The following is a 27,951-nucleotide window of genomic DNA, read 5'->3' on the forward strand; positions in this document are numbered from 1 at the left end:
AACATAGAGAATCCTTATAGGCAAAACCTTAAGTTACAAAAAGACACAAAAACAGGAATATACATTCCAGTCACCACAGCTATTTTACCAGCCATTAAAACAAAAGGAAATCTAATGCATTTCTAGCTAGATTACTTACTAACAAGTTCTAATAATCCATTCCTGTTCTGTTCCCGGCAAAAGCATCACACAGACAGATAGACCCCTTTGTTTCCCCCCGCCCTCCAGCTTTGAAAGTATCTTGTCTCCTCATTGGTCATTTTGGGCAGGTGCCAGTGAAGTTATCTTAGCTTCTTAACCCTTTACAGGTGAAGGGGGTTTGCCTCTGGCCAGGAGGGATTTTATAGTTCTGTATACAGAAAGGTGGTTACCCTTCCATTTATATTTAAGACACACCCTTACTGCAATTTAAGCCCATTGCTTCTTGCCCTATCCTCAGATATTAAGGAGAATAATTTTTTCCCCTCCTCCTTGTAACAACCTTTTAGTACTTGAAAACTGTTATGTCCCATCTCAGTCTTCTCTTCTCCAGACTAAACAAACCCGATATGCAACATTATAGCAAATAACTGCACCTGAATCCTGAATGAAGAAACATGCAGAGATTTGTTAACTATTATTATTTAATTTTATTATTTAACCCAGTCAACATAATGGCTTGTGTTTCTCATGGTTACTTCAGTAGAATGTTTACCTGGCTATTTCCATCTTATTTTGAAAGTGTCTGATGCTTTGAGAATCTTGGGTTGACAGAGCTAAGTGACTTCTAAAAAGAATATTTTGGGGCGAGGAGAACTCAAACAAACTACTTTATTTGTAAAATCTGTATGCCACTTAAGTGTATGAATTCCCACGAATGACCACATACAATGTAAAGGTACTCGTAGTACATCTCATTGGGATTTTTTTTTTTTTTTTTTTTGCATTTTGGTTTACACTATGTTTTGGCCCATCTAAGCGTGGCCAATCACAACTCCCACTGAAAATAGTGGGAGTTACAGCCACTTATGCCAGGGCTGAATTTGGCCTTATGTGATCCAGAAATAGAAGACCAGATCCTAAGATGGAGTAAACTGGTGTGGCTCCTTTGATTTAATGAAGCTACACTGATTTCCACTAGCTGAGGATCTGGCCCCAAGGATCCAAGAAGCAAACATTTAGAGCATTGCCTGGCACTTAACTGATGATCTTTCTCAATATTTTCTGAGGGTCTCTCTGGTGTTTCCTGCAGGCAGCAAATTAAGATTACAGATGAGCGCGCAAGCTGGCATGCATTGTTTCCCTGAATCAGAGTAGAACATGTGCTCAGTGAACCAAGAACAACATCAGCTGAGAGGATTCTAAGGCAGTTTCTCACCTGGATGCTCTTCAGATGCAACTATAGTTTGTTCTACTGTTGACAGGGTGAATTGTTTACGGAAACTGTTCAAATCAAAATCTTTCTAGTGTTTTCTTCCTTCTATTTTTTTTTTGTCACTACAGAACATTTTTCCTGCCCTGGTGTTTAATGAGCTCTTCCAACTTTCCAGCAGACCTACCTAGACTGTGTCATAGAAAAGGCTGAGAAGATTTACATATATTTGCATACAATTTGCATGCTAGCAATATGGAATTTTTTTCCACTTTCACCATCTTGAAGGCACAGATGGTAGCTCAGTCCTTCTCACCTCAGGATGGTAATGGACCTCCCCCTCCCTCTAAAGTTCCAGTATCTGTGTCTCTCCTTCTCTTCCCAATATCTGAGCCATACAACATAGAGCTTTTCCTTCTTTTTGTCTTTTTTTCCCCCCTTCAGCTTTCTCCCCTCCTCAGGATCATGCCTCCACAAGAGAATGAATCCTTGGGGTTGATTTTGCTGCTTGGCTCTTCTGTGGACAAGCAGTGACCTCCAGGAGAGGGTGGTAGATGATCATTTAAAAATAAAATCTTTGCCGCTAGCCAAGAAAATCCAGAGACACAGATGCTGTGCCAGGGAATGGGAGAACTATGTGGAAACCTGGGTCTTCCTGCCAAAAAACAGAGATCTGCTTTTTATGGTCTGTTGTCACACTGGCCGAAGAGAGGGATGAATGGAGCTCTCATTGACTTGAAAATCACACAGACATTAACAAACAGATATGCTTAAAAATTCTACAATTGCTCTGTGCATGGGATCCCAGGAACCTGATCGACAGGAGCTTTTGTTGGTGTCAGGTTTCGGTGCCAGAATGCACTTAGTTCCGCTTGAAGCTGGATGAGGCAAAGAATCAGCCCTGTGAGTCTGTCCAGGGTGATAAGGCCTTGGGCCTGTGCTTTAGAAGAGTGTGGAGACTGGTAACATTTGTGGTTTAATGTATACCTTTCCAGGGAACAAAATAAGCATGGTGAGTTGCCCTTAGAGTGATGCTCAGCTCTGCCTCAATGTGAAGGTGGTACTAGTCTCTAGCACCTGGCATCAGTTGGAAATTAAACTCTGTTTTGAGACTGAAGATGGCTGGCTGACTGAGTTGCAGACCCTTTCTGGGTATCAGCAAATGGAGCATTCAGTGTAGAGTCCCTACTTATAGAGACCGCTGAAGGAGTGGGATCTCAGGGAGCAGAGTCCCTTTTTGGAGTCAGAGGGATGTTTTTTTGAATCAGATGCTTTCCTTCTGGACTGCTCCAGTAGGTGGAGCTTGGGCTGGATATCCCCAGAGCGGCGAGTTCTGGTGGAGAAGGAAAGTGACTGGAATGTGGCTCTTGCCCAAACAGAACTGTGTCTATCAGTTAAAGGAATAGATCAGTCACAAAACAGCCATGGCTTGAAGCCAGAGAGTTTAGGCTCAGCCATTTGGTGGGAAGGTGCCAAGTTGTACTTGGATGAAGGAAGGAGAGAGACTATTTCAAGAAAATGAATGAGGGGCTGTTAACAAAGCAGAAATGTCTCTAAACTAGTTATAGTAATTACAACTATGTACAACATTGATTTGATTAAATGATATTATGGGGGAGCAGGTGGCCACTGCCAAGTACCCTGTTGCTACCACAGGCAATAAGAAGCAACACAGAGATCTCTGAGTACACTCTGCCCTATATGCCCTTGGATGCTGGGGGCACAAGCCCATTCAGGGTGCAGGCATGGCCCGATAGACATGTGCACCATTAGTGTGATTTATGTGGACAAACCATCTGGAAGAACCAGTTACAAAACGGATTTAAGAACGGTAAGGTAAGTAATTGTTCTTTTTCAGCTGCTGAATATTGAAACATTGGGTTTTCGGGGGGGGGGGGGGGCGGGGAGGGAAGGGAAGGGAGGGGTGGGATTTATGCAAATCTCAAAATTGTCAACATAATGCTTCCCTCCCCAAAAATGTCCATTTAATTGAAAACCCATTTTTCATCAAATAAGTTTCAATGAAAAAATTGCGACCACCTCCATTTCGGTACCTGGGCTCTAGCGCCCTGGAACGGTTGGGATTAGGAGTGACGGAGGGGTACCTACAAGCATGTCCCTTGTGTGACAAAGTGAGAATTTTAGTAATAATTCTGATTCCTATCTATGCCTCAGCTTCCCTCTGTGCTTTGCATTGCTCTGCACAGTGTGTAAAGGAGGGAATGGATGGGCTGTTAAAGACAGGCTGGAACCAACCCATATCAATGGAGCGTCCGGAAAGACAATGGGAACCCCAGTGACCTGGATGTTCATTCCTAGCAACCAACCTCCAGGAGGAAGGAGTTTTCGTCCCGCCTCACTGCAGGGTGAAGCAGAGCAAAGACCCGGAACTGGAGAACAAAGAGCAAAGATGTCAGGTGGCTGGGTTAAGAGCTGGCCTTGGGAGACCACATGCGTGTTCACGCCTATAGGGCTTTGAGACTAGCATGGCTCAAAGAAGCCCTGGCCTGGTGTTGGCCAGGCAGGCTGAACTCTATCTTAACCTTTGCCTCTCTGTGCTAACCTAAGGACTTTCTGAATCTGTGTGCCAGGTGACTAATTGTTACCTTGTTTAGGAAAGGCTACCTGGTGTCACTGCAAATGCTTACTGGGAGCACAGTGCCCTTATGGAATACAGCACAAGCCTCCTGCAGGAGTCTGGCTTGGCTGGATTCCTTGCTGGGAGCCGTGGAGAGAGACAGGGATTGCTGGTGCCTGAAGGCCCAGTTTCAGAAACTTGTAGGCCAGGGCCTGCCTCTGTGCAACGGTGTGATCTTTAGGGCCTGTAACACTAAAGATGTCACTCCCAAGGGACTGATTCCTAGCTGGGCATACACCAGATCCTGTGGATCCATGACACCTTGCAATAAAAAAAGCACTAGGAGTCAGATATTGCCACCATTATGCAGGTTGAATAGTACCCACCTGACTCCTCAAGGTGCCCCATTGGGTACCACGCAGCCTGAGTAAGAGTGGCAGAATCTGATCTGAAGATAGGAAAGGTCCCATGAAAGTATTCCTGGGTTCTAAAGTAGTGGGTCAATATTTGAAGTTTGGCATTTTATTTTCTGAGTGTTGTCTTAGCATTGTTCCTTGCATTTTAGAGTTTGCATCATTGCAAAGAAAAACACCAGAATAATTTTGGCTGTAAATTCATGGAGGGTGAAGTGTGTGGCTTTTTTTAAAATTGGAAATATATATATATATATATATATATATATATATATATATATATATATATATATATGTATAGAGAGAGAGAGAGACTGCTTCCTCCCTAACGAGATGTGTCCCAGTACACTGCAACACTGCACTAATGCTTTATTCACTGGAAAAATGTAAGTGGTTGTAAATTGCTCCATTACCAACCTGGAAATGAGACAGGACATATAAAATAAGATCAGGATATATTATTCTCTTATGGCTATAACTGGCTTAGTTCCTTGAGTCTATTCTGCATATCTAGGAAAGGACCCATTTCTCGTGTTGCAGCAGAGCAGATGGAGAATGAAATGGGACATCTCATCAAATGAGCAGGGAGAAGGCGCAAGAAAAATAATGAATTTTTCTTCTTTTACTTTCTTTTGGCTGAACGAGGGTAGGACAAAAAAACAAGATCTAGTGGCTGTCATGCCAAGTGAGTCACAAGGATGATTGCAATGAATACCTGCGTGGAGCTGGTTTTATGTAGCACTTCTGTGCTACATGGATGGCCATTTGTATTAGGTTTTAATTCATGGGTCTAAGGCCTGGTCTACACTAGGAAATTAGGTTGGTGTAGCTACGTCGGTCAGCAGTGACAATCCACACCCCTGAGCAGTGCAGTTAGATTGACCTAACCCCTGGTGTACACAGCGCTAGGCTGACAGGAGAATGCTACTGCCTCTCAGGGAGGTGGATTACCTACCCCGACCGGAGAAGCCCTCCCGTAGTGGTAGGCAGCATCTTCACTCAAGTGCTACAGCGACACAGCTGCAGCAATGCAGCAGCGCCCCCCGCAGTCTTTTAAGTGCAGAGAAGCCCTAATGCCTAAGAGTGGTGGTGTTGCTCATGGCTATTGTTTTTCCTATAGTGGGTTTTTTGTTTTTATAAGTGAAATGCAGGCCTGCCTCCGTTCCACTTGCTTCTAAGTCCCTAGTTATACAGCCCCTCATTTTCTAACCTAACTCTGTCAAATGAAAAGGAGGACTTGTGGCACCTTAGAGACTAACCAGTTTATTTCAGCATAAGCTTTCGTGAGCTACAGCTCACTTCATCGGATGCATTCAGTGGAAAATACAGTGGGGAGATTTATATAATCTATGTAATTTATATAATCTATTTATATAATATATAAACAATGGGTGTTATCATACACACTGTAAGGAGAGTGATCACTTAAGATGAGCTAATACCAGCAGGAGAGTGGGGAAGAAAACCTTTTGTAGTGATAATCGAGGTGGGCCATTTCCAGCAGTTGACAAGAACGTCTGAGGAACAGTGGCGGGGGCGGAGAGGTGGGGGGGATAACATCGGCTGCTACTCTGAAATCTGTCAAATGAGTATCAGAAGCCCTGACAACTCTATGTATTACCCCCCCCCCCCCCCACACACCTATTTCTGGCTCTTGATGTGACCAGCTAATGAGAATAAAGACAGGGAGTTAATCCTAATGACTTCTTTTTGATTGCAAAAATTCCTCTTACGCCACACTCTGCACTCATACACTGGTGGCTGGTCACCAGAACGCTCTCAACAGATTAGCAGAATCCCCTCTGTAAAGAGTGAATTCACATCTTGCTCTTTACTACTGCCGAAGTTCAAACCAGAACCCCTGTGGTCCATAGGCAGTGGCCTCCTCTAAGTAAGCCAAAAGTGAGCCCCTCTCTTTCCCCCTGACGAGAAGAGAGCCAGTCTGCATTAAAGCAGCTTGAGCTGGGAGCCTGCCTCCGATAACAGGAGTAGGTAGACTGAGTTATGCAGCATACGTCAATACAGTCACTAGTCAGAAGCCCTCTCCCTGTCATGCTGAGCTCTTGGTTCAATTTTTATTCAGCTTTTAATGAGGCAACTGTCACTGAAGTTAATGTGGGGTTTTCCTGCAGGAGTAAAGATGGAGCTAAAAACAGAATGAGGGCCTCAGGCTTTGGCCTATGGGGAAAAAGTTGGAAGATGCTGATTGCTTTCTGCTAAAGTCTGAGGAAGGCCAGCAGGGTTGTGAGCTTTGCTAGCTGACTGGTAGCAGCAGAAGAGAGAGCGACTGCTGCAGTCCCTTAAAAGAATGCTATCATAGAGTGTTTATTTGCAATGATAGCTGTGGTTTCAAGGTGTTAAATTGTGACGCGTAGGGTAGACTGCAATGGGACTGGAGAAAAAGCAGAGCATTGCACTTACTGATTTCCTTTATGAGATTTATTTCCCCCCCACAAGGAGAGGACCTGCAGTTGGTGCTGAACTGACGGATGTGAAGGTGGATTATTTCACTGTTAGAGTTGCATAGGCTGGCACTCCTGGCAAAGCCACATTTGGAGCACTTAAGAAATCTAGGGAGTAAAACCCCATGAGAGCATGTGGAAGGAGGTGGGGAATTCCTAAAGACACTCTAATTAAGGCAAGGTTTCCCCTGAAGAAGAAGAATGCCAGGAACAAGAGGGCAGCCAGAGTGGCTTCAGAATGGACCACTCAAGGGTGTAAGGTTAACCAACAAATAACAGAACAAAACCCTGTACTCGGAAAAATGTGGTGGCAATCAACAGCAATACACAACTAATCAAGGCTTTCAAGAGAAAGAGAAGACCAGCTAAAGAAGCAGAATGAGATAATGCTAGCTAAAGGGGTTAAGAAAGACCACATCTATGTCTTCATTGTCAGATAGGGTGTGTTTTTTACAACAAGATAGCTGTCTTGCAGTAAAGTCTTAGTGGAGAAAAGGCACAGGTAATTATTTACCTCAGTGTAGCTAGTCACGGTCAAAACAATGCCCACTCAGCCACCCACCCTGTTTGACCTTACCTAGCTTCATTGAGGTAAAATCTTCAGTGCCTTATTTTCACTAGGATTTTACTGAGGCTTTGCCTACACTGGACTTTCTTTGGTAAAACTTTTGTCAGTCAGGGGTGTGAAAAAAAACCCCGCCCGAACAACAAAAGTTTTACCGATGAAAAGCGCCGGTGTGAAAAGTGCTTTGTCAGCGGGAGAGCTTTCCTGCCAACAAACAGCAGCTACACTGCACGGCCTTTTAGCGGCACGGCTGTAGCGCATCCGCTGTGTCACTAAAAGGCGCGTAGTGTAGACATAGCTTGAGAGAGCTAACTCAAGCTAGTTCTCTCTGTAAAAAAAAAAAAAGTCCCTCATTTTTGGCACTGAAGACATAGCCTACGTAAAGCTTTTTCTAAATATATGTGTGGGGAAAGTGTGGTATTAGACTGAAAATAAGTCTGCTACTGAGGACTAGATTCAGATCCCCTTACTCATGTTGAGTAACACCTTACTCTGTGAGCAGGGTCCTTGAAGTCAACGGGAGTATTTGTGGAGTAAGATACAATTCGTTATAAGTGAGGAGATCAGGATCTGATTCTCACTGGGGAGTGGGAAGACGCTAATAACTCAAACAGATGAACTATTGAGCTCCTTTAATAAAAAAAAAACGGTCTACAACTACTAAACTAAAGGAAAGAAATCTGTATATTCAGGGGATGAAGACAACCTGGTAATAGCTTTGGGGCAAAGACTGTCACTTTGTTTGTATGGTGCCTAGCAGAATGAGGCCCCACTCTCTAGGTGCTGCTGCAGTATAAACGTTAACCAATAATAATAGCTACGGAGAAAGCACAAATAAGGTAATAAAAGTTAAACATATAGGGCTTTGCCATAACCCTGAAGCAAGTGGTAGCACAATGTTGTACTTCCCTGGAGCAGACTGGATCTGCCACTTAGGTTCTCCCTTGAGTAGCCTGTGCTGGCCTATATCTGACATAGTACATTGACATGGCTAAGCTAGCTGGGTCATAGGAGGGAACAGAACAAGGGATCCTCCTACTCCCTGCCCTGTCTCACCCACTTGCATGGTGGCATGGCATAGTTGCACAGAGGCTGCTCTCTCCCTGTTATCTGTGCAAGTAGCACAAAGCAATAAGGGGTCACTTCTAGCCCCTTCTTCTTGCTCCCTTGCATGGCTGTGGAGAACAGGAGGGAGACTGGCTCATAGAAATTGGCTTCTCTGGATGGTAACCATCCTAAGGGACTTGGCAAACTAACTGCACCACTGATGATTGTTCCTGAAAAGTCATGGAAAACTGGGGCGGTAGCATAATGTTGGAGAAAAACAAATATAATGCTAGCTCTTCTGTGCTGACTATTGCTGTCTGACAAAGCTAACCTCTTCCCTGGCATTTTTTTTAATGAAAAAGGAATAAATGCTGAGAGAAAAAATGCATTAAACATGTGCAAGCGCCAAGAGCAATTAGCGTCCTGGGCTCATAAAGACAAAAGACTCGTTGTTGCTTTTGGTAGAATTCAATATGAGTGGATGAAGGAATAGCCTTTGCAAAGCCTGGAGGGACAATGCAGATTATCCTACCCATCAGTAGAAGATCGGTGGTATCACCCTGATTCAGCAAAGAACTTAAGCATGTGCCTACATTTAAGCATGTGAGTAGTCTCATGGGCTTTAGAGGGATTACTTACATGCTTAAAGTTAGGCACATGCTTAAGTGCTTTGCTGAACTGAGGCCTGTTTAAGTAGAACAACATGAGTCCACCTCAACTGGTATGAGTAATAAATACAAGGAATTGAATTAAATCTCTGGTGTAACACCGGATGAATGATGATGAGTGGATAACGTGATTGTAAATTAAGTGGCTCTGTTAAAAGTGAAGCTAATGGAAACACAGTGGTTTAGAATCAGAGTAAGTGTGATCACAATCAGGCCCCCCTACACAATGAGTGGCAGAACTGCAGCCTTTAAAATAAAATAGGAAAGATGGGTGAACAAGTTGTGTGTGTGTGCTGGGACTAGGCCCCGGTTTGCAATTCAAATGAATGGTTCCTGACTGGCATCTTTGCTGCATGTTGCCCTGTGCCTCACGTTGTTACTACTTTCAGTCATCCTAATGATAGAACGGGAAAGGCACAAATTGGCAATTATTGGCAATTTTAGTATCAATCGTGCTGCTTTGAATTCTTTTCTCAGCCATTTCGCCTGAGATTTCATCTGTAATACATCTGTTCACAAGTAAAGGCTTGCATGCAGAGGGGTTTTGTTTTTGTTTTGTTTTTATTTAAACCTTTGCCATTGCCAGGCTGTTATTTCAAGGCAGAGGTTTTAAGAGACTCCTGTGATCGGAATCCAGCCCCACTCACTGGCCATGTCTGTATATTGGAAAGGATTGTCATGGGTGGATACAGGACATGTAAAGGCAATCGAAGTATCAGTTCAATCACACTGGGGACAGATACTGTAAATTTGGCAGCTTAACTCATTTACAAATACCTAAGAAGTTACTGTATTTGTCCTTTAGCCTTGAAGCATGTGTTGGGTCAAAATATTTATAAAAGAATATTCCTAGTACCGATTTATATAGTTTCTTTGCTTTTGACAGACCATGTGAACAGCTTGACTCTGAATCTGTTCTGCTGTGTGAAGCAGTATTTCTGTGGGATGTAACAAAACTTTTAGTGGGAGGCATCCGGTAACGAGAGAGCAAAAGGAAATGTTGATAAAGGACTAATTAGTGAAACAATTATATTAATGCTACAAAAATTACTAGCTCTACTGCTCCTTTTAAAATGACATGATTTTAAAAAATGAAGGAAGGAGGATTGGCTTGAGGAGATCTGAGTTCAATTCTCTGCTCTTCCATAGGCTTCCTGCGTGACCTTCATTAAGTCATTTAATCTTGCTGTGTTTGTTTCCCCCTCTGTAAAACGGAGAGGATGGTATTTCCTTTCTCCCACCCTTTGTCTTGTTTGCTTAGTTCTTTGTGTCGGGGCCAGCTGCACGTGTCTACATGTGTACAGTGGCTAGCATAATAGGAACAAACGTTGTTACCTCTAGAGAATACTATCATGCTTATACTACACAACAATAAAAATGATTGCATTGCAAAGTAATATATTTTGGAAAGGGTTTTAGTAGAAAACAGTTAACCAAATAGCACTTTTGCCATTTAACAAGCAGATGTACTGTAACTGCTTGTAATAGAAGGTTTGACAATAACTATAATTAGCTGCTTTTGCTAGAATAGACCTTATAATTTGACTGATTTAAGTGCTTTTCCTCCAAAAGCATCCCTGGTGAATTAATGAGCACAGAAAATAGAAGTACCTCAAAGAGGTGACTGTAAATTACTGTCATCGAGATGGTAGCAGCACACCCTATGTCTAGTCTTGAAAGAAATTAAGGTTTATTTTCCACAGCTGACAACCCATCATCTCCCACGTTGACTATATCCATCATGTAAAAGAGACCTTCAGCCTATAACAGCTGTGAAAATCAACGCTGTCTTTTAGGCTTGGCAAATTTGTTGATCTAAAGCCACAAAGCAGAAATAATTAATGTAAGAGATTTTCTCACTTGGTGACTTATTGGAGTACTGAGGCTGAGTCTTTTCCTGTGGTTTTAAGAGGCCTAGACAGTTTGACTAATTCTGAAGCTCAATTGTATGTCTATAGTCTACACAGCTTGAGTGATCCCTGCAGACCTGCACCCTTTCCCCTCGGCCCATGATCTGCCGATTGAAGCATGGTCAGTATTTGGAAAGCTTATGAAAGAAAAGCCTTATAAGTAAGTACAAAGCAATGCTCCAGTATGGCATTGGGAACATCACTTTGCTGGATGAAATCCTGACTCTACAGAAGTCAATAACAAAACTCCCATTGAATTAATTGGGGCCAGGACTTCACCAGTTGTGTCTCAAGGAGATGCTAATCCCAGGTCCTGCATGCTTATCATTAAAGACCACATGGGACTTTTCATAAAGCTGGGCCCGTGTTAACCCCAGAATCCTGGCCAAATTCCAAAACAGACTCTCTAAATTCTTCCTGCAGTTTTATTTAGACACAATATTCAGCTTAACTTATCTTTAAGCTACTGTGTAGTTCTGTCGTGCACTGACCGTCAGCTGTCCCAGAAACGGGTGAAATGCTTTATTTCCTTTCCTTTCTTAAGCACCTATCCCAAATTTAGGGATAAAATCCTGGCCCCATAGATATGAATGGCAAAACTCCCACAGATTTCAGTAGGGCCAGGGTTTCCCCTTAGAAACTCAACACCAACTTAATGGGGAAAAAATTAAAATATTTGTACACACACAAATTTTAATACACTGTCTGGATGAGGACAGAGTTATAGTCATTACAGAAAAACCTAAGAAGATAAATATCCCCTACCAACAATACCTGTTTCTTTTGTGTTCATGTGCACACACGCACAACAGCTTGTGGGTAGGTGGGGGGACACCAGAATTGTCATCCTGAAAGAAATTCAAGATTTCAAATTTTGGCTTAGTCCCAAATTAGGACAAAGTCAGTCTTGGAATTTTTTGGAAATATTCTGAAATGTCTCATTTCAACCTTATCAAAATGTTTCCTTTTTATTCTTCCTATAAATTATAGTATAATTAAATGAAAAGAAAACATTGTCACCTTATCATTATTTTGTTTTGATCGCTTCCCATCAAATTTTTTTTTTACACACAAAATCAGTACGGTTCCCACAAAACATTTAGATTTAGTCAAGTCAGATTTTCAGATGGAAACATGTTCTGTTGGAAAATGTTTGACCCACTGTAGTGTGCACCCACTGGAATTCAGTGTAAAAGGGGTGGGGTGCACCATTCAGTTCTCTAGTTTTCTGTGTGTACTCAGGGATGCGGCCTCTTACTTAGGACTCACCAGGGAACGCAAAATTGCAGATTGGCTTTAATAGTTAAAATTATGGAATCAAAAAGTCCATACAAGAGTGAGGGATGGGTGGGAAATGGGGGGAAAGGGCCTGGAAAGGCAGAAGGAGCTAAATCGCTGAAACCAAAATGAAGTTAAGGAACTATAAAGCTAATCTCCAGCTCTTATGCAAGTCAGTTTAGACACCTGTGTAGATAGGAACTCAGTCCAAGTTATAGCTTTCTAATATAACCAGCTCTGTGGACTTCCTCCCTTCCTTCATTGACCTAAGTGAGTCTGTGACTCATAGTCCCCGTGTTATTGTTGTCTTAGTTCATGTTCAGGGGTTAATTACTGTCGCAGCAGGCCAGTCACTCCTGCAGTGGGGTTAACAATGAAGGCGGTACTTCAAAAGTTTAGGGTGAAAGACAGAGTTCTTGGTTCAGGCAAGGCTCCTGTGGTAGTCATCTGGTATCTTGGGGTGGGGGTGATATGAGGGCTGAAAAAGAATGTGCAATAAAAATAGAAGCCTATGCCTGTACCCCCTGACTGCAATCTTGTGATCTTCTGTCCTGGTATGGTCTCTGGCCAATATTGAATCTGAAGGTAAGTGAAGGATACAGACTTTAACACCAAGTGAAAACGTTTATCACCTCCTTGTTCTGCCTCCGGCCATGACTTCAACAGGAACTAGAGTGGAGTTTTCCAGATGCAGCCAATACTTTGTTTGCTTTGCACCTCTAAATATCTCAGTTTACTAGACAATCTAACTGTCGCTCTACAGTGGCACTTGCAGTAAAGAACGAATGCACAGAATGAAGTGATAATCGACTCAGGAGGAATATAAATGGACAGGAAAATTAAAGCTGGAAGATACCATGAGTCAAATAATTATATGGCAACTGAACAGTTTGCCCAAGCTGTTTTGGTCATTACCCAGCTTTGGGTTTAATTCTCTAGATGTGCCCAACTGATGAAAAGTTCATGGCAATGCTGGCACCAGTGACAAATGGTACAGAATTTGTGTGCTTAAAACTGAAGAGAGATGGGGAGAGGGTAAATCAATATACTTTTTTCTGGTTTCAGAGTAACAGCCGTGTTAGTCTGTATTCACAAAAAGAAAAGGAGTACTTGTGGCACCTTAGAGACTAACCAATTTATTTGAGCATAAGCTTTCGTGAACTACAGCTCACTTCATCGGATGAAGTGAGCTGTAGCTCACGAAAGCTTATGCTCAAATAAATTGGTTAATCTCTAAGGTGCCACAAGTACTCCTTTTCTTTTTGGTTAAAAAATAGGAAACAAAGGATAGGAATAAATGGTCAGTTCTAAGAATGGAGAGAGGTAAATAGTGGTGTCCCCCAGGGGTCTGTACTGGGCCCAGTCCTGTTCAACATATTCATAAATGATCTGTAAAGGGTAAATAGTGAGATGGCAAAATTTGCAGATGATCCAAAACTACTCAAGATAGGTAAGTCCCAGGCAGATTGTGAAGAGCTACAAAAGGATCTCTCAAAATTGGGTGACTGGCCAACAAAATGGCAGATGAAATCCAATGTTGTTAAATGCAAAATAATGCACATTGGAAAACATAATCCCAATTATACATATAAAATGATGGGGTCTAAATTAGCTTTTACCACTCAAGAAAGAGATCCTGGAGTCATTGTGGATAGTTCTCTGAAAACATCCACTCAATGTGCAGTGGCAGTCAAAAAAGTGAACAGAATGTTGGGAATCATTAAGAAAGGGATAGATAATAAGACAGAAAATATCATATTGCCTCTGTATAAATCCATGGTACGCCCACATCTTGAATACTGTATGCAGATGTGGTCGCCCCATCTCAAAAATGATATATTGGAATTGGAAAAGGTTCAGAAAAGGGCAACAGAAATGATTAGGGGTATGGAATAGCTGCCATATGAGGGGAGATTAATTAGACTGGGACTTTTCAGCTTGGAAAAGAGACAACTAAGGGGGGATATGATTGAGGTCTATAAAATCATGACTGGTGTGGAGAAGGTAAGGAAGGAAGTGTTATTTACTCCTTCTCATAATACAAGAGCTAGGGGGTCACCAAATGAAATTAATAGGCTGCAGGTTTAAAACAAACAAAAGGAAGTATTTTTTCACACAATGCACATTCAACCTGTGGAACTCCTTGCCAGAGGAAGTTGTGAAAACCAAGACTATAACAAGGTTAAAAAAAGAACTAGATAAATTCATGTAGGATAGGTCCATCCATGGCTGTTAGCCAGGATGGGCATGGATGGTGTCCCCAGCCTCTGTTTGCCAGAAGCTGGGAATGAGCAACAACGAATGGATCACTTGATGATAACCTATTCTGTCCATAGATGGACCTTTGGTCGATCCAGTATGGCCGTTCTTATATTCTTATAGTGCCTCCAAGATTCCTAGTATTTAAGAAACAATGAAGAGACCATTGCTTGCAATAGGCTAGAAAATGAGGACACCCTGTTCATCTAGGCATGCCTAATCTGAAGAATTTTAAATTGAACGATAAACATTTTTGTGACAGGTTTCAGAGTAACATCCGTGTTAGTCTGTATTCGCAAAAAGAAAAGGAGTACTTGTGGCACCTTGGAGACTAACCAATTTATTTGAGCATGAGCTTTCGTGAGCTACAGCTCACTTCATCGGATGCATACCATGGAAACTGCAGCAGACTTTATATACACACAGAGAATATGAAACAATACCTCCTCCCACCCCACTGTCCTGCTGGTAATAGCTTATCTAAAGTGATCATCAAGTTGGGCCATTTCCAGCACAAATCCAGGTTCTCTCACCCCCTCACCCCCCTCGAAAAAACACACACACAAACTCACTATCCTGCTGGTAATAGCTCATCCAAAGTGACCACTCTCCCTACAATGTGCATGATAACCAAAGTCGGCCATTTCCAGCACAAATTCAGGTTTTCTCACCCCCCCCCCATACACACACAAACTCACTCTCCTGCTGGCAATAGCTCATCCAAACTGACCACTCTCCAAGTTTAAATCCAAGTTAAACCAGAACGTCTGGCGGGGGGGTAGGAAAAAACAAGGGGAAATAGGCTACCTTGCATAATGACTTAGCCACTCCCAGTCTCTATTTAAGCCTAAATTAATAGTATCCAATTTGCAAATGAATTCCAATTCAGCAGTTTCTCGCTGGAGTCTGGATTTGAAGTTTTTTTGTTTTAAGATAGCGACCTTCATGTCTGTGATTGCGTGACCAGAGAGATTGAAGTGTTCTCCAAATGTTATAATTCTTGACATCTGATTTGTGTCCATTTATTCTTTTACGTAGAGACTGTCCAGTTTGACCAATGTAAATGGCAGAGGGGCATTGCTGGCACATGATGGCATATATCATATTGGTGGATGTGCAGGTGAATGAGCCTCTGATAGTGTGGCTGATGTTATTAGGCCCTATGATGGTGTCCCCTTAATAGATATGTGGGCACAGTTGGCAACGGGCTTTGTTGCAAGGATAAGTTCCTAGGTTAGTGGTTCTGTTGTGTGGTATGTGATCGTTGGTGAGTATTTGCTTCAGGTTGCGGGGCTGTCTGTAGGCAAGGACTGGCCTGTCTCCCAAGATTTGTGAGAGTGTTGGGTCATCCTTTAGGATAAGTTGTAGATCCTTAATAATTCGTTGGAGGGGTTTTAGTTGGGGGCTGAAGGTGACGGCTAGTGGCGTTCTGTTATTTTCTTTGTTAGGCCTGTCCTGTAGTAGGTAACTTCTGGGAACTCTTCTGGCTCTATCAATCTGTTTCTTTACTTCCGCAAGTGGGTATTGTAGTTGTAAGAAAGCTTGACAGAGATCTTGTAGGTGTTTGTCTCTGTCTGAGGGGTTGGAGCAAATGCGGTTGTGCCCACATATCTATTCAGGGGACACCAGGGGACTGTCTGTTACAAACATCCTAATCTGGTCATTACTGTCAGGTGTTCTGGAGCTGTATTTGTTATTCCTGTTTTCCCACAGGAGGAAAATTCTTGACCTTATAGCCTCCTTACACATGCAGCCCTTTCATTAGTCTCAGCACTGCCACCAGAGCTGCAGTGTTGGTGCCTGACAAAGCCCATTGTGCAGTCCAGCAATCTAATTTGCACAGATTAGGATTTGGAATGTGGAGTGTAGTAGGGTCAGTTGCCTTCCATGTACCCCCTTATGGCCAAGGGTGCCTCTGAGGCATAGGTGCTGGAACTACGGGTGCTGGGGATGCTGTCATACTCCCTGTCTTAAAGGGGTTTCCATCATACACAGGGTTTACAGTTTGGCTCAGTGGCTCTCAGCACCCCCACTGTACAAATTGTTCCAGCACCCCTGCTGTGAGGTGACAGTCTAATAATTTCTCCCCTCTTCAGAGTGTTCAGGGCTCTCCCGTTACATTCACACCAAAAAAACCAACAGTTCCGCAGGCCCTTCTGGCTAGGCTTCTATTCCAATTTAGTTTTCCAAATACAGCAAACCAAAATCAAAAGCAACATAACAATTACCCTGCGTATCGAGTTCTGTCCTCACGGTTCTCTCTTCCACAGCTTACTCCCAGGCCTTCTATCCCCCACAGTCTCAGCAGCTCTCACAGCCCCCCTTCACTGCAACCTTTCTTTCTTTCCCTCTCTTTCTCTGCAACTTACTTCTTCTTCTTGCTGTTCTTATAGTGGAACAGCCTCAGCCAGGTCAGGTCTGGCTCCTTCATAATAAGGATTGGCTAGATGTAAACCCTTCAGCCCCAAAGGGCAAGCCTCCTTCCCTGTTACATAGAAGTATTTCAGAAAAAATGAGACATGAAAATTGGAGGAGGCATAGAGAGGAAAAATAGAGGAGGAGAAAAGAGCACAGACAAATGATTTTAAGGTAATATAAAGCTGAAATAATTGATGGCAATATAAAGGGAGAAAAGAAATGAAAAGGACAGAACGATCTTAAAATGGAAGTGGAGTACATTAAAAATCCACAATTTTCTGGGAACCAAAGGCAGCACCTAGACATTAAGAACATAAATCAGGAGGGGGAGGGGGGAGAAGGGCAGAGAATTAAATTAAACAAAACTGCTGCAAAATAATGTTAATGATGTAATCTTCCTAGTCCAGAGAATTCAGAGTTCATGTTCAAAACCTTTCCAAAGGGCCCTACACCCAGGCTTTGACTGGCATGAATGGCTCCTGCTGATACGCAGGAAAATGCATCAGACGTACAGGTATCAAGGCAGCCACTGTGGATTGGAAGACAACAGCTGTAGCCCCGCAGTGGCAGTATACAGCGAATTAGTGTGCTCGGTACAAGACTTGGTTCAGGCTTTTATCAAAGCCCATCTCTATTTTTATTCATCTCAGTTGATACTTAAAATATCTTCCAATGAAAATGGAGTGGAATCAATGGGATTAATTTTTGGCAGTACGGGGCTTGATACAAAACCTGCTGAATTCCATGTGAGTCTTTTTCCATTTGCTTTGATGGGCTTTGGATTAGGCTCATGATGAAACAATGATTGGTTTATCGGACTGGCGTGAATTGGGGGAAAGCAGGGAGGGAACCTAGCAACATCTTCGCTGACCAACCTCTTAACTGCAGGGCTACCAGAAAGCTGCTTTATTCTGGAGAACACTTCCCCTAACATAGGTTATTTATCCCACTGTGATAGTCTTGGCACCTTGTTTGCAACTAACCCCAGTATAGTCAGTCAGGTTGCTGCATGACTGACCTTTTTCTTCATAAACTTACATCTACCAGAAATCAATTTGTTGGTAATAATTTTGAAAGCACATACTTTTATGGATAAGCTATTTTCTGATTTGCGAAAGCAGCTTGGTAAAGGTATGAATCACAGTTATTGCTCTACATCTTTCAGAGAAACGAATAACTCTGCAACAATCATTTGTCATGATAGAAATCAAGTCATTGTCATTTAAGTTCCATTCAGGAAGGGACTTTTTCTTTCTTTCTTTCTTTCTTTCTTTCTTTCTTTCTTTCTTTCTTTCTTTCTTTCTTTCTTTCTTTCTTTCTTTCTTTCTTTCAGCACAGTTAATCTTGTATGTGGGGTGAGAATTTTTACAGTGCTATATAAATAATAAATGCAATAGAATATTGTCACAGATCAACATTACCTGCAATGAAAATTGACAGCTCTTGCATGGGCAATAAACCAAGTGTGGTTTATTAATAAGCCAGATCACCAGTTGCCAACCAGGAGCTCTTGGTGAATTGGAACTGGGAAATTGGAACACAAATGTTCCCCAATCCCAAAGCTGTTCTGTGCCATGGCTGATCCCAAAATGTATATAGAAGAAGAACCTCCTTATTCTGCAGTGATGAGCCTTTCTATCAGTGCCCTGAAGTCTGAATCTCCACTTTATGAGATGCCAGTAAACATTATGCAGCTGGAACACTGTATTATACACTGTTCATACATCAGTAAAGTCTAATCTTTGTTTCTTTTAATAGAATAGACCAGATCTTGGGCCACACTAATTCCCTTTTGTATTGCTCTAGTGGTTAAACACCACCATAGATGCTGGAACTAGCGATGCTGGGGGTATGGCAGCACCATTGGCTTGAAGCGGTTTCTATCATATACAGGATTTACAGGTTTGTTCAATGGCTTTCAGTGCCCCCACTATAACAATTGTTCCAGCCCCCCTCAGCACCACCAAGGTTACGTACGTGTTTAAGTGCTTTGCTGAACTGGGGCCTTAAAGCTGCCTTTGGGGATGTCCACACCTCATCTGGGAGCCAGTCCGCTAGCCGGGTCCACAGATTTGTGCAAACACTCTAAAAGTAGCAGTTTAGATACTGCTGCTTGGGCTGAAGCTGGAACTCAGGCTCTGAAGAGTGGAGGGGAGGAGGTGGACTTGAGATCCTGAGCTTCAGGCCAAGCTGCAAAGACCCAAGCAACATCCACACAGCTATTTTTAGAGTGCTATCATGAGCCTGGCTAGCACAAGTCTGTGGACCCAGCTGGGAGACTCACTCCCAGAGGCAGTGTAGACATGCCCTTAGCAGCCAGCAGATTCACCTAGCAGGAGAGAAGTTTGACTAGTATAGAGGTGGCTTATTTGGCTGTGTGGCCCCAGCCACTGGCCTTCTGGCATACAGAGCATGTCAGGGCAGGAGGATTCAGTGACTTCTAGGGCTTCCAGCTAAAGTAATGACCCCTAGGCAACTGTTCCAAGCTGGCACAACTTGGAGCTGCCTTAAAGAGTCTCTAAGTTACACAGGAGACCCAAGCAGCCCCTGGCCTGCTGAACCCTGGGGTTAGGGGATTCGCTGAAAGGTGGTATACAATTACTAGTCACATTTCCTTCCCTTTCCCCCTACTCTTCCCAGTCCATGTGAGAACCGAGCCCAGTGTATGTCATATTTGTCTATAAATTTAATCTTCATAAAATCTTAATGCTTTAAGAAGAAAACCCTCGCAGAAATGTACACATTCATTTGGGATGAGCTTTGAAACCATTTCCTTCTGGCAGTGGATCTGATCATGAAATTTCCTTATCTCAATTCACTTTGTTTATTTATTTATTTATTTGTCGTAATGATATCTGAATTTTTTGGATGAAAACTGGAATTGGAAATCAGACACAAAATGTACGCTGCTTATATTTTGGGGAAAACAGTTCATTAATTTTAATTAAATGCCGACGCCTGCTTTCCTTCAATGTCAAGCAATAATCTATTCCAGCAAATTAAGATGAACCTAGTTTTACATAACAGTGAGGCTAACATGAAGGAGTCTAACGTCACTGAGCTAGCATTCCAGAGCCTGTCTCTGCATTAATAATTCTTGGAGACAGTTTCCATTCCTCCAATGACTAGACCAGTCTAATTTCAGTTTTGATACATTTCTAATTACCAGATACTTTAAAGCTGAAAATTGCAGAAGTTCCCTGGAGAACTATTATTTTTTGTTAAATTTCTGTGAAATTCCTCAACTTATTATCTCACACTGATCTTTTGTTCCGTGAGTACAGTGAAGCTTTTCCGTGCATGCTAGGAAATAAGACTTTGATAACTAATCCAGCTTACTTTTGTCAATTATGTTAGTGCCACTTACATGCCAATTTTGTTTTAGTCAGGTTGAGCCAATATGATAAGAGGATATTTATGTAAATGAGCTTATTATTTCAAAAAATAGAGTATTGTGTTTTTGTACCATTTACCTGTTTCCCTAAGGTTGTACTGGCCTGTTTTTTAAGCACACGGGGAATGAGGGGAGTGGTACTTGACATTCAAGGTTGTGTGATAAAAGTGCTTAGAAATGTAGAAATGTTAATTGAAACTAGATCAGGTTCATTAGGTGGTCAATGAAATAGAGGACTTACAATTTTCCATTAGCAACTTGCTAATAGACAACTATAGAGCAGTAGCTCAATGCTGACCTTTGGAGGGATGACGTAGAATATGACAGCCTTCCATTTACTTTTCAGAATCTGTTGTTCTCCCCTTTATGGTAGGATATTTATTGGTAGTCCACCCCCTAACGCAATTTCATGTGAATGAAATCAAAGGTACATTTTTACTTATGGATAAAGAGAAGTTCTTAGTTTCATATTTATCCTCTGCACCAGTTGATGCTCCTGATATCAGCATTAAAGGATGGATAATGTACGGTAGTAACAATATTTGATGGTGTCCTCAACTTTAATGCAGTGAGTTGGGATAATGCAGCTGGCAGCCTTGTTTGAGGTTGGGACCCGGTCCTGCATTCCTGCTCAGGAACGTTTCCTATTGAAGCCAATGGGAGCGTCTCTTAATGACTGTCCCATATCTGTTAAGGTAAAGCGAGCTGGGCCAGATCGCAACAACCTTACTCCTGCTGAACTGCGAACGCAGACTTGAACCAGCAACTGGTACTTTGGACCCATCCCTGCCACGTGCTGAGCAATCCACACAAGGTGCTATGAAACTTCAACCCTGATTCAGGGCATGGGTTTTATGGGCATTTAGTACTTTACAAAATTGGGCCCTTAGACACAGCCACATTAAAGGTAGGAAAGATTATCATTGCTATTACATCTTTTTATTGTGCTCCTTGTCACAGTTCAGGGCAGCGGCACCTGTATTTCCCCTCAGTGGCTCAGCAAGGGCACTCAGCCCTCAGGCTTCCAGCTCCTCTCGTGCATGGAGTCATCTCTCTCTGTGTGTCTCTCATCTGCCCAGGGTATTTCCAGGCTGGCCAGTTCCCCGCCTTCACTGTGTAATTCCCAGCACAGACAATCTGGCTAACCAGATCTGCTTGCTTTCTCTTCAGAGAGGGAGAACAGTTTAATTGCTACAGATATATTACCACACAGTCCTTTTTAAGCAAGCCTACATTATTATTAACAAACAAACAAACAGAGAGAACATATTAAGAACAATAAAAGAACCTCCCCACTTGCTAATAAACTTACAAGGCATCACCCCACCTTAGGGGTTTCTTTCATAGATTCATAGATATTTAGGTCAGAAGGGACCATTATGATCATCTAGTCTGACCTCCTGCACAACGCAGGCCACAGAATTTCACCCACCACTCCTGCAAAAAACCTCACACCTGTATCTGTGTTATTGAAGTCCTCAAATCGTAGTTTAAAGACTTCAAGGAGCAGAGAATCCTCCAGCAAGTGACCCGTGCCCCATGCTACAGAGGAAGGCGAAAAACCTCCAGGGCCTCTTCCAATCTGCCCTGGAGGAAAATTCCTTCCCGACCCCAAATATGGTGATCAGCTAAACCCTGAGCATATGGGCAAGATTCATCAGCCAGATACTACAGAAAATTCTTTCCTGGGTAACTAGGATCCCACCCCATCTAATATCCCATCACAGGCCATTGGGCCTATTTACCATGAATATTTAATTACCAAAACCATGTTATCCCATCCTACCATCTCCTCCATAAACTTATCGAGTTTAATCTTAAAGCCAGATAGATCTTTTGCCCCCACTGCTTCCCTTGGAAGGCTATTCCAAAATTTCACTCCTCTGATGGTTAGAAACTTTCGTCTAATTTCTAGTCTAAATTTCCTGGTGGCCACTTTATATCCATTTGTTCTTATGTCCACATTGGTATTGAGCTTAAATAATTCCTCTCCCTCTCCAGTATTTATCCCTCTGATATATTTATAGAGAGCAATCATATCTCCCCTCAACCTTCTTTTAGGCTAGGTAGGCTAAACAAGCCAAGCTCCTTGAGTCTCCTTTCATAAGACAAGTTTTCCATTCCTCGGATCATCCTAGTAGCCCTTCTCTGTACCTATTCCAGTTTGAATTCATCCTTCTTAAACATGGGAGACCAGAACTGCACACAGTATTCCAGGTGAGGTCTCACCAGTGCCTTGTATAACGGTACTAAAACCTCCTTATCCCTACTGGAAATACCTCTCCTGGTGCATCCCAAGACCGCATTAGCTTTTTTCACGGCCAGGTCACATTGGCAGCTCATAGTCATCCTATGATCAACCAATACTTGAAGGTCCTTTTCCTCCTCCGTTACTTATAATTGATGTGTCCCTAGCTTATAACTAAAATTCTTGTTATTAATCCCTAAATGCATGACCTTACACTTCTCACTATTAAATTTTATCCTATTACTATTACTCCAGTTTACAAGGTCATCCAGATCCTCCTGTAGGATATCCCTGTCCTTCTCTAAATTGGCAATACCTCCCAGCTTTGTATCATCTGCAAACTTTATTAGCACACTCCCACTTTTTGTGCCAAGGTCAGTAATAAAAAGATTAAATAAGATTGGTCCCAAAACTGATTCTTGAGGAACTCCACTGGTAACCTCCCTCCAGCCTGACAGTTCACCTTTCAGTAGGACCCATTGTAGTCTCCCCTTTAACCAATTCCTTATCCACCTTTCAATTTTCCTATTGATCCCCATCTTATCCAATTTAACTAATAATTCCCCATGTGGCACGGTATCAAACGCCTTACTAAAATCTAGGTAAATTAGATCCACTGCGTTTCCTTTGTCTAAAAAATCTGTTACTTTCTCAAAGAAGGAGGTCAGGTTGGTTTGGCACGATCTACCTTTTGTAAAACCATGTTGTATTTTGTCCCATTTACCATTAACTTCAATGTCCTTAACTACCTTCTTCTTCAAAATTTTTTCCAAGACCTTGCATACTACAGATGTCAAACTAACAGGCCTATAATTACCCAGATCACTTTTTTCCCTTTCTTAAAAATAGGAACTATGTTAGCAATTCTCCAATCATAGAGATTGGATTTTAGAGATTCATCAGAGATTCAGTTCGGAACAAACACACAATTTTATGGGGCCTCTCCAGGCCAAGCCTTTCCAATCCTCCTGTAAAGACTGGGACCCACTATGGACCCTCCAGGATTGTCCTGGAGTCTCCAGGAATTAAAGATGAATCTTTCATTAAAGACTGTCTTGTGATGAAAACTCCAGGAATATGTGCAACCAAAATTGGCCATCCCATGTGGACCAGGGGGTCCTGTCAATTTGCTGGCTCATGAAGAAGGCCCTTAATCAGCCTAAACTCAGGCATTTTATCCAAAAGTCTTTTCCTTTGTCTGCTGATCACTGGAAAATCCAGTCTGAGCTAGTATATGCATATTTCTCCAGGGGACTTCACAGGTTGATAAGGGAAGACATTCATTATCATTATCTCCCCTTCCTACAAGAGAAGGTATTTACAGTTCCACAATAACACACACACCATTGCTTTGTTAATACAATGTACCCCAAAGATGTTAATCCTAATTCAATAAGGTTTAATTTAATTCAATAAAGTTTATCTTAATTCCATAAGGTTTGTTCAGGATGTTACAGGATATTGTCAGTCTGTCACAGTTGTCACTTCAGAAACTGTGCCTTATTCTAAATGTCTTGTCTTGAAAAGATGCTGAGAGAAATACATTTACAGAAATATTATGTTTATTGCAAACTGAAGTCTGCACCCCAAGATTTAGAGGTGGACAAAACAATTCAGTAATTATTCTCCTTTTAATCTCAGTTGTGATTTGAGACTCTGTTGCTCTTTCACACACACTTTCCACAAATATTTGAGTTGTATTGATTCATACTAGTATTCATCTAATGTATGTGAAAAGTGCGTGTTAAGCTTGAATATTTATCCAAAGTGAACTTCAGCTTGCAACTTTTGCAATCTCCATTACGTTCATTACATATCCTCCAATCAGGAATCAGAAACAATACTATGTGACTGATGTTATAACGGTATTTCCAATCCCAGTCATTCAAAAATCATAAAAACACGAGGAACTGGCTACCAAGAGGCAGTATGCTGGACTAGATGGACTAACCTAACCCATGGTGGGAGAGCTTATTTTCCTTAAGAAAATCTATAGACGCTGGAGTTTAGTTACAAAACTCTGGAAGCATTTCATAGGAAAAAAATTAATGCCAAACCTGGAGATCCTTCTCCGAAGCTCTCACTAAGGGTGTGTTTACACTGCAGGATTCATTTGGGGGTGTGTAGTATACATACACGCATAACCCCCCCTAGCACGGGTATAAACAGCAGTTTAGATGGTGAGGCATGCATTAACACAGCACAGTAAAGTCACACTTGAAGGGTGTGGGTACGTACCTGGAGTCGTCTGTATCTGGAGTACAGGTATGTACCTGGGGTTGTCTGTACCTGGAGCTGTCTGCTGGACCAAGCCTGCCTCCCATCTACTATTTTTAGCAATGTAGTGTCCTGCTATCTCTCACTGCTTAGGAAAAGTCCTTAGGAAAAAATTCCAGCAGTGGGGGAAGGCTGCCATGTCCCTGGTCCTGGAGCCCTTCTCAATCAGCGGGAAAGGCTCTGGCAGTGGGGAAAGGCTCTGGCAGCTCCTCACTACTGGAGTCCCGCCTCGCCACAATAAAAGGCTCAGGCAGCAGGGAGCAGCTGAAGCCTTTCCTTATTGCCTCCCCTCTCCCAGAGCCTTTCACCGATTATGCGTAGCTATGCATCGCAGTGTGGACATGGTGTGCTTTTGACTGCAGTGTGTAGCTACACAAACGACACGCTGCCAAAAGTCGTGTGTAGTATAGACGTAGCCAAAAGTGAACGAGACTAACACAGATAAATCCTAGTATCCTTTTTAGCAGAAGTTACCTCGTCTGAAACCCATGAAGCTTTTGCATAGGCTGACAGCCTCCTATGAGTGTTTGGTGTGGGCTCGCAAACCATTTTCATTACTTCCCTTGATTTAACAGTGAAACTGGAGAAGTAAACAAATTGAGGAAAAAACTGTTTCACTTGGGGCCCCTAATCACTACCTTTCTTTCAGCGAACTGCATTTGGAATGATTCTACAGTCTGATTAAGAAGTCACTGGTAAAAAGGACTTTAAAATGACCATAATTGGTCAGATCAGTGGTCCATCTAGCCCAGTATCCTGTCTTCTGACGGTGGCCAGTGCCAGGTGCTTCAGAAGGAATTAACAGAACAGGGTAATTAGCAAGTGATCCACCCTCCTCTGTCTAGTCCAAGCCTCTGGAAGTCAGAGGTTTAGCAACACCGAGGGCATGGGGTTGCGTCTTGATCATCTTAGCTAATAGCCACTGGTGGACCAATATGCCATGAATTTACCTAGTTCTTTTTTGAACCCAGTTATACCTTTGGTCTTCATAACATCCCCGACAATGAGTTCCACAGGTTGATTGTGTGTGTGTGTGTGTGTGTGTGTGTGTGTGTGTGAGAGAGAGAGAGAGAGAGAGAAGGAGTACTTCTTCCTTTTGTTTGTTTTTCGCTGGGTGTTGCCTGGTTTTTGTATTATGCGAAGGGGTAAATAACATTTTCCTATTCACTTTCTCCACACCACTCATGATTTTATGGACCTCCATCATATCCCCCTTAGTTGTCTCTTTTCAAAGATGAACTATCAGTCTTTTTAATCTCTCCTCATATGGAAACTGGTCATCTAATCATCTTTGTTGCCCTTCTCTGTGGTTTTTTCCAGTTCTAATATATCTTTTTGTGAAATGGGACAATCAAATTGCACACAGTATTCAAGGTGTGGGCGTATCATGGATTTATAAGTAGCATTATCATAATTTCTGTCTTCTTATCTATCCCTTTCCTAATGGTTCCTAACATTGTTAGCTTTTTTTCACTGCTGCTGCACATTGAACAGATGTTTTCAGAGAACTATCCATGATGACTCCAAGATCTTTTTCTTGAGCGCTAACAGCTAATTTAGACATCACCATTTTGTATGTATAGTTGGGATTATGTTTTCCAATTTGCATTACTTTGCATGTATCAACCTTGAATCTCATCTGCCATTTTGTTGCCCAGTCATCCTGTTTAGTGAAATCCCATCGTAACTCTGTAAAATTACTCAAATAATTTTGTATCAGCTGCAAATTTTGCCACATTACTGTTTACCCCCCTTTTCCAGCTCACTTATGAATATATTGAACAGCACAAGTCACAGTACAGAGTCTTGGGGGACCTCTCTCCATTGTGAAAACTGAAGATTTATTCCTAACCTTTGTTTCCTGTCTTTTAACCAATTACTGATTCATGAGAGGACCTTCCCTGTTATCCCATGACTGCTTACTTTGCTTAAGAGCAAAGCAGGACCTTGCAAAAGGCTTTCTGAACGTCCAGATACACTGTATAAACTGCATCACCTTTGTTCACATTCTTGTTCACTCCCTCAAAGAATTCTAATAGATTGATGAGGCATGATTTCCCTTACAAAAGACGTGTTGACTCTTCCCCAACAGGTCATGTTTATCTATGTGTCTGATAATTCTAACCAATTTATTTGAGCATAAGCTTTCGTGAGCTACAGCCCACTTCATCGGATGCATACTGTGGAAAATACACAAGATGTTTTTATACACACAAACCATGAAAATTGGGTGTTTATCACTACAAAAGGTTTTCTCTCCCCCCACCCCACTCTCCTACTGGTAATAGCTTATCTAAAGTGATCACTCTCCTTACAATGTGTATGATAATCAAGGTGGGCCATTTCCAGCACAAATCCAGGGTTTAACAAGAACGTCTGAGGAACGGGGGGTGGGGGAGGTGTAGGAAAAAACAAGGGGAAATAGGTTACCTTGCATAATGACTTAGCCACTCCCAGTCTCTATTCAAGCTTAAGTTAATTGTATCCAATTTGCAAATGAATTCCAATTCAGCAGTCTCTCGCTGGAGTCTGGTTTTGAAGTTTTTCTGTTGTAATATCGCAACTTTCATGTCTGTAATCGCGTGACCAGAGAGATTGAAGTGTTCTCCGACTGGTTTATGAATGTTATAATTCTTGACATCTGATTTGTATCCATTTATTCTTTTACGTAGAGACTGTCCAGTTTGACCAATGTACATGGCAGAGGGGCATTGCTGGCACATGATGGCATACATCACATTGGAAGATGTGCAGGTGAACGAGCCTCTGACAGTGTGGCTGATGTTATTAGGCCCTTTGATGGTGTCCCCTGAATAGATATGTGGGCACAGTTGGCAACGGGCTTTGTTGCAAGGATAGTTTCCTGGGTTAGTGGTTCTGTTGTGTGGTATGTGGTTGCTGGTGAGTATTCGCTTCAGGTTGGGGGGCTGTCTGTAGGCAAGGACTCGCCTGTCTCCCAAGATTTGTGAGAGTATTGGGTCATCCTTCAGGATAGGTTGTAGATCCTTGATAATGCCTTGGAGCCGTTTTAGTTGGGGGCTGAAGGTGTTGTCTACAGCCAAGCTCTGCGATACAACCGCATT

This window comes from Lepidochelys kempii, chromosome 7 (genome assembly GCF_965140265.1).
Source record: "Lepidochelys kempii isolate rLepKem1 chromosome 7, rLepKem1.hap2, whole genome shotgun sequence".
Classification (NCBI taxonomy): domain Eukaryota; kingdom Metazoa; phylum Chordata; order Testudines; family Cheloniidae; genus Lepidochelys; species Lepidochelys kempii.